This window comes from Artemia sp. Qi Xiang Cuo, chromosome 20 (genome assembly GCF_049724085.1).
Source record: "Artemia sp. Qi Xiang Cuo chromosome 20, ASM4972408v1, whole genome shotgun sequence".
Taxonomy (NCBI): domain Eukaryota; kingdom Metazoa; phylum Arthropoda; class Branchiopoda; order Anostraca; family Artemiidae; genus Artemia; species Artemia sp. Qi Xiang Cuo.
In genome coordinates, this window is record NC_142813.1 from 54,752,736 (window position 1) to 54,760,396 (window position 7,661).

Genomic DNA, 7,661 nt, shown 5'->3' on the forward strand with positions numbered 1-7,661 from the left:
AGAAAATGCATGTTCCACAAAGTTTGAGGTGCAGTTTTCCGCTGAAATAGAAATGCCTAGAAGCTATGGAATGTTTTCATAACAAACTAACATGATTAGTTAGAAAAAATGGCAGAGTTAAAAAAAATGGCAAAACTATATGAGTCTTGAACAGTCTTGGAAAGTATAAATTGTTTATTATTAATATTATTATTATTAATTTTTATATTAATTGTTGAAAGATCCATGAGTTCAAGATTTTTTTTCACTGTAATTTTTATTTTCGCTTTCAATGCTGTAAGAACTAGAAAATAATAAATTTGTAATATACGAGTAATTCGTTTTCAGTGAAGCACCAGTGACGCAGAAGGCTTTAGGTTTTTACAGTTAAAGAAGGGGGCAGTATCCAAATTTTGCTTGTAGTGAAACTATATTTGTCTTGACCAATCTTGAAAAGAACTAACAAATTAAACTGAATATTTGATGCATAATGATATTAATTGCTAAAAGCTCATCAGTTCAAAATTTTACTGTAATTTTAATATTTATTTTTAATATTAAGTACAAAAGAAAACATTTGTAATATAATTCGTTTTCAGTAAAGCACCAATGACGCAGCAGGTTTTAGGCTTCTGCAGTGAGGCGATACCCAAACTCTTGTTTGTAGTTATTTTTATTCGATTCAAACTTCATTTCCATATTCTTTTTAAGTTTCACTCGTTTTAAGATTTATTTATTGATTTACATTAATATATATTGTATGTTTGTTCACATTGATTGTTTATTTAATTTCTGTTCGTTTTAAGTTTCATTTATACTTTAATAGCAAAATATTTTTTTTCGTTTTAAGCTTGATTTTCATATTCAATCTAAGCATTACTCGCTTTAAGATCTATTTATTCATTTATATTATTACTTGTTGTATGTTTTTTCCTTTGATTGTTTATTTAATTTCTGTTCGTTTTAGGTTTCATTTATTCTTTAATAATAATTTCTGGTCGTTTTTCTTTTGAATTTTAAAAGGTATTAGTATAAAAATAGCTTAATTTTAAAATTGCCATTAAATTCATTTTAAAAAACTATGTTTTTGAAAGTTTTTTTTTTTAAATTAATTTTTGTTCGCTTATTATTTCAAAAATGTTCAAGTTTTTATGGAATAGAGGGAGGGGGGTACTTACTGCCCGATTATTATTGACTTTAAAAAACAGATCTAGAGCTTTAAATTTAAATCGATTGAGGCTTTTTTCAAAGTTTATACGATTACCTGTTTGATAAAAACCTTATATATGAACAATAGACAGCTTGCATCACTTGTGGACAGCGATTGACAACAATGAATGTATTGAAAAAATAGCTCCAATAAGGGGGTTTAGACCATTTCACTTGCTGACACAAAGGGATCACGACTATTTGGAATTGACCTTAATAGGATTTTGTGTGCCAAAGCAATTTTGCATCTATCACAGAGTATGTATTTTAACCTTATAGTTGGATAGTTATAATAGATTTTCTATGTGTTCTTCCCATACAAAACCCCTTCCCATAAGTTATAAGCCCCCCTTAATAAGTTATGCCCCAGGGCATAACTTAAAACGCCTACCCGCGGGCCCTGGTGGGCTGTGTCGACACCGGAGTTTTTTGTTATCAGAACTTTGAACTATTTTAACAAAATGTCTATCTCAAAATTTTTATCTGATGCATTTATGGCTTGGAGGAGGGGGGGGGGGCTAGTGACTATCCAATCTCTTTTAAAACTTAAAAAGTGAACAAGAACTTTCAATTTCCAATCAAATGAGCCCTTTCTAACGTTTATACGAGTATCTCTTCCATAAGAAATAATGGCAAGGATTTGCAGAATCCTTAAATTAAAACCTTTGCCCTGAGGGCTCTAGGGGAATCGTCATCCTCAAACACCTAATTTCCTGAACTTAAAACTATGTTTAATTTGATGACTGTCTCAAAATTTTGATTGGATGTGTTTGTAAAAAATGTGGGCGTGAGAGGGGGTTAGTTGCCGTCCAATCACTTTTAAATATTAAAGAGTGCACTCGCCCTTCGATTTTCCTATTGAATGAGCCGTTTTTGAAGTTTCTAGGACACCGCCTTCTATAAAAACCTTATAAGTCCCCAGGGTATAACTTAAAACCCTTGCCTTGAGGATTCTGGGGGAGTGTCCCCTCCCCTGGATCCGCCACTGCCTTACACTCACTGTTTCTTTCCTTGTTAGGGAGGTGAGCACATGCCTAATATGTGTGTGTTAATACCAAAACATTTTAACTCTCATTCGACCTTCAGGTATAAACATAATTAGTTCCAGGAAAGGGGGATGGAAACCAGGCGTGTGGGGGGGGGTTATTTGCCGTTTAATAGGCTTCGACTATTAAGAGCTTTGCTAGAACTTCCAGTTTCCCATTAATGTAGTCATCTCTGCGACTCACATGCTACTCCCTATCAGCCCCCGGGCCCTAGAAGGTTTTGTCGACACCGAAGTTCTTTTATTTAACGCTTCAACAATTTTTGACAGAAGGGCATTTCTAACACTTGTAGGCAAAGCTATTCTGGGGGGAAAATAATACAAAAAATTTAAGCTATATAAGATTTATTCATTTATTTATGTTTGCACCGGTTATCTTTACGTTTGTAAGATAGTTAATTTTAATTTGAAATGGCTATAATTTAATTTGAAATAGTTAAAATGGCTATCTCAAAATTTTGATTGGATGTGTTTGGATGTGTTTGATTGGATGTGTTTGGATGTGTTGTTTAGCCCTTTAATTTCCAGTCGATTGAGCCTGTTTTGAAGTTTCTACGACAACGCTTTCTTTAAAAACCTTATATGCCCCCAGGGCATATCTTAAAACCCTTGCCCTGAAGGTTCTGGGGGAGTGTTCTCCTCAAAAACATATTTCATATCTGGAAATCAACTATGCTGAACAAAATGGCTATCTCAAAATTTTGATTGGATCTGTTTGGGGGAATGCTTGGCGTGGGAGGGCTAGTTGCCCTCCAATCACTTTCGACTATTAAAAAGGGCACTAGCCCTTTAATTTCCAGTCGAATGAGCCTGTTTTGAAGTTTCTACGACAACGTCTTCTGTAAAAACCTTATATGCCCCCAGGGCATAACTTAAAACCCTCGCCCTGAGGGTTTTGGGGGAGTTTCCTCCTCAAAAATATATTTTCTATCTGGAAATCAACTACGCTGAACAAAATGGCTATCTGGAAATTTTGATTGGATGTGTTTGAGAAAATGATGTGCGTGGGGGGGGGGGGTGGCTAGTTACACTCCAATCACTTTCGACTATCAAAAAGGGCACTAGCTCTTTCATTTCCAATCTAATGAGCCTGTTTTGAAGTTTCTACGACAACGCCTTCTATAAAAACCTTATATGCCCCCAGGGCATTACCTAAAACTATTGCCCTGAGGTTTGTGGGGGAGTGTCCTCCTCAAAAAAATATTTTCTACCTGGAAATCAAATACGCTGAATAAAATGGCTATCTCAAAATTTTGATTGGATGTCTTTGGGAAAATTATGGGCGTGGGGGGGAGGGGGCTAGTTACACTCCAATCACTTTCGACTATTAAAAAGGGCACTAGCTCTTTCATTTCCAATCGAATGAGCATGTTTTGAAGTTTCTACAACGATTTCTATAAAAACCTCATATGCCCCCAGGGCATAACTTAAAACCCTTGCCCTGAGGGTTGTGGGGGAGTATCCTCCTCAAAAATATATTTTCTATCTGGAAATCAACTACGCTGAACAAAATGGCTATCTCAAAATTTTGATTGGATTTGTTTAGGGGAATGATGGGCGCGGGGGGGGGGCTAGTTGCCCTCCTATCATTTTTTACTATTAAAAAGGACACTTGCCCTTTAATTTGTAATCGAATGAGCCTGTTTTGAAGTTTCTACGACAACGCCTTCTATAAAAACCTTATATGCCCCCAGGGCATAGCTTGAAACCCTTGCCCTGATGGTTCTGTGGGAGTGTCCTCCTCAAAAATATATTTTCTATCTGGAAATCAACTACGCTGAACAAAATGGCTATCTGAAAATTTTGATTGGATGTGTTTGGGGAAATGATGGGCGTGGGGGGGGGGGGGCTAGTTACACTCCAATCACTTTCGACTATTAAAAAGGGCCCTAGCTCTTTAATTTCCAATCGAATGAGCCTATTTTGAAGTTTTTACGACAACGCCATCTATAAAAAACCTTATATGCCCCTAGGGCATAACTTAAAACCCTTGCCCTGAAGGTTGTGGGGGAGTATCCTCCTCAAAAATATATTTTTTTATCTAGAAATCAACTACGCTGAAAAAAATGGCTACCTCAAAATTTTTATTAGATGTGTTTGGGAGAATGATGAACGTGGGGGGGGGGGGCTAGTTGCCCTCCAATCATTTTCGACTATTAAAAAGGGCACTAGAACTCTCGATTTCCAATCGAATGAGGCCTCTTTGAAGCTTCTACGACGACCCCTTCCATATGAAGTCCCTCTGGAAAAAAATAATAATAATAAAATATGGGAGCCGTATGGCCTTTACTATAGGCAACGCTACAGCGTTGCCTCTGATTGAGATGAAATAAAACTTATTTTAATATTTTTAGGTATGTATATAGTTTCTTTTGTCAAAGTGAAATTTTTAAGTTTTTTTTTTATAAACAAAACAAATTGCGATTTATTGTGTAAAACCACGACCATGTATTTTACCTCAATTGAATGTTTGAAGTTCAAACTTATTAATAGTCAATATATTTCATGTAAAACTAAAAAAGTAGAATTCCATTAATTCTTCTTCTTTTCATAAATAAATTAAAAAATCAATGCTAGGACAAGTTAAAATCATAGTTCTAAATTTGAATTGTCACTATCTTTGCCATTGGCTTTGTTTTGATCGGTCTTCAATTCTTCTTCTGCTTCGTTTTTCCGTCTTTGTGGCTCATCTTCTGTTTTTTTCGGGCTCCTGTTCAGTTTTGTCTTCAGTTTCGTTCATCTTTTTGAATTTACCTTTCCAGCTACTTGTCTCATTCTTTGTTCTAATCTTTTCAACAGCCTCCTTCAATTTTCTTGCTCTGTTTGCCTGCATCCTCGTGGTCAAAATGCGCAGCTCACGTTCTAAATCATTGGCTTTATCCAGAAAGGCTAAATTAGTAAAGCTAGGATTTTCAGTAGGTGCCTTAGATTTTAAAATTGACATTGTGTCGATGAGCCATGCTTTAGGCCTATTAATGAATGCAGAAAGACTATTAGATTCATCTTCTTCCAAGCATCGCTCTTAAGATGTGACATTTCTAAGTCTTTCAACAGTATTGGAGCTAACATTCAAAGCTTGTACAAGAACAGAAACTGCCTGGTCTCGGTTTTTCATTTCCGCAGCTCTGAATTCTACATCTTTAGCAATTTCTTTGACATCCAATAGTTTTTGACGAAGAGTATCAGTTGAAGCTTCAAAACCATATTCATCAAACCAAATGGCAACTTCTGAGCATTTAGTGCGAATTGCTTCTTTCTCTTCGTCTGTTGACACTAATGCATGTTCATCTTCATAAATTTTATTTTGCATTTCCAGAACATATGATTCTAAAAGGTTAAATGCCTGCTCTCTTTCTTTTTTATTTTGTCCGCTTTGTTAATTTTCCGAACTCTGTCCATTATGACGTTAAAAGTTTGAGGGGTAAAATCAGTAAGGTCTAGGTAAGATTCAACAAAAGCTATTTCTTCTTTAATGGTGATTACTTCTGGTTTCTTTTCTTTCTTTGCAGCTGTGCTATTGCGTCCATTTGTGCTATAGTCGTTTGTTGTATTTGCTTCAGGATTTTCAGGAAAGGTGGCGTTTCCAGTCTCGTCCGGATTTAACTTTTCAAATGTGCTTTCAACAGAATTCAAATTTAAAATACCACTTTCATCTATGTAGAAATGGACTTTAATACCTTTAAATTCAGTACTACTTTCAGTATTCTTTTCAATACTTCGTTTGACTCCATCCAGTTTAACCACGCTAATGTTCAAAATTGACGGATTCAGTTTCATTTGCTCAGTAGGAGCATAATTAACGTTAAATTCAAAATCTTCCGTGTGCTTGTTAAATGTCAAGATCTTCTTCTGTGGATAAGGATTCAAGAATGAATACAATGTTCTTCTAACAGCCTTTCCTTTCTTTTCCTCATCTACTTGACGCTCAAACTCTACTTCAATAGGTACCATTATTGAATCCTTTATTATAAATTTCTTAACCTTAAAACCTGTGCTTAGATCTGCTGCGCGGTGGACAGCCCCAAGAGCACATGCTTCATCAGCATTAATATTCTTACTCAATTCACGGCCGGTGATTCCAATCAAACGTGCTTGCACTGCGGGCATCCGAGTATTTCCTCCAACTAAAATTACTTGTTCAATCCTATCCATAGAAAGTCCAGATGTTTCCAGAGCTTGCAGAAGGGGTCCTTGCAATCTATCTAATAGATCAGCTGACAGTTCTTCAAGCTGGGTTCGTGTCACTAAATGTTTAAAGTCTTTTTCGTCTAAAAGACCTTCTATTTGTGCAAAATGTTCAGAATTTGCGCTCAGGACATTTTTTGAACGCCCAGCTTCTTTGAAGAGTTTTGCAAAAGCTCGAGGATTCTTCGTTACATCGTTTTCAGTCTTTTTCATCTCATTAAATGCATTTGCCAAATGTAACTGAAGTCTTCTCTGGATTTCAGATCCACCAAGGATTCAATCAAATCCCACGCCTACAACGGCTAGTTGGGGATTCGTCTCAGAGTACCCTCTTTCTTTTGTTTTAGCTGTCTGATAAGCTATAACAGATGTGAAGTATGGGTGTCAAAGTTTCGAGTAAAAATGCCCAAAGTAGGGGTTGTAAGTAAACGCTCACCACAGTGCCACACCACACTCCAATGTGCCGTGAAATGTACGAGTTTTTCTCGCTCTGATATTCATGTTTTGGGCCTGTTAGATATATAACAAGTATTGGTACAAAAAGTGTGCCTTCCGTGGGCCGTATGTGCCACACTTTTTGGTCCCCAGTGCCTTGGTCTGTGCTACCAATAATGTATATGTAAGAATATGTCTGGGATAGACGGGGGCTCCATTTGATATTAAGACTAACAGTAACTCAACTCTGCCAGGGTTTGGAGAAATAATCAGTAACAATTGTAGAAACATAATTCGCTTTCATTTACTGATGTCAAGTCCAATGTTATTTCGGTGAATTCTAAACAGGAACTAACTACAAAATGTATATACAGAAAACAGGTCAGTACCTCTCTTTTGCCAGCACGTGACGACGTGGGGCAATGAAGCCAATGGAACTGCAAAAATGAAGAAACTTTATCCATTAATTATGATTCAATGGAAAAATTTAGCTTGTCCCTAAGAAGACTAAAACAGAAGTTTAGTGCAAACTAATTTATTCCCTCTTGCGAAATTCTAACCTTTCAACCGTCATTGAAAACAGGCTAGCCTCTGCGAGAATTTACCGTGTCAATAGAAACTACATTGTAGGCAAATCTATGTATCAGAGGCAACGCTGTAGCGTTGCCTATAGTAAGGGCCATACGGCTCCAATGTTTTACTATTTTTTTTTTTTTCCCAGAGGCACTTCATATGGAAGGGGTCGTCGTAGAAGCTTCAAAGGGGGCTCATTCAATTGGAAATCGAGAGTTCTAGTGCCCTTTTTAAT

General features: G+C 36.4%; 1 pseudogene; it reads right to left on the bottom strand.

Annotated features, from left to right (window-relative positions):
• Positions 1-4,822: 4,822 nt before the first annotated feature.
• On the bottom strand, positions 4,823-6,802 carry LOC148940380 (hypoxia up-regulated protein 1-like; annotated as a pseudogene).
• Between the last annotated feature and the right edge of the window lie 859 nt (positions 6,803-7,661).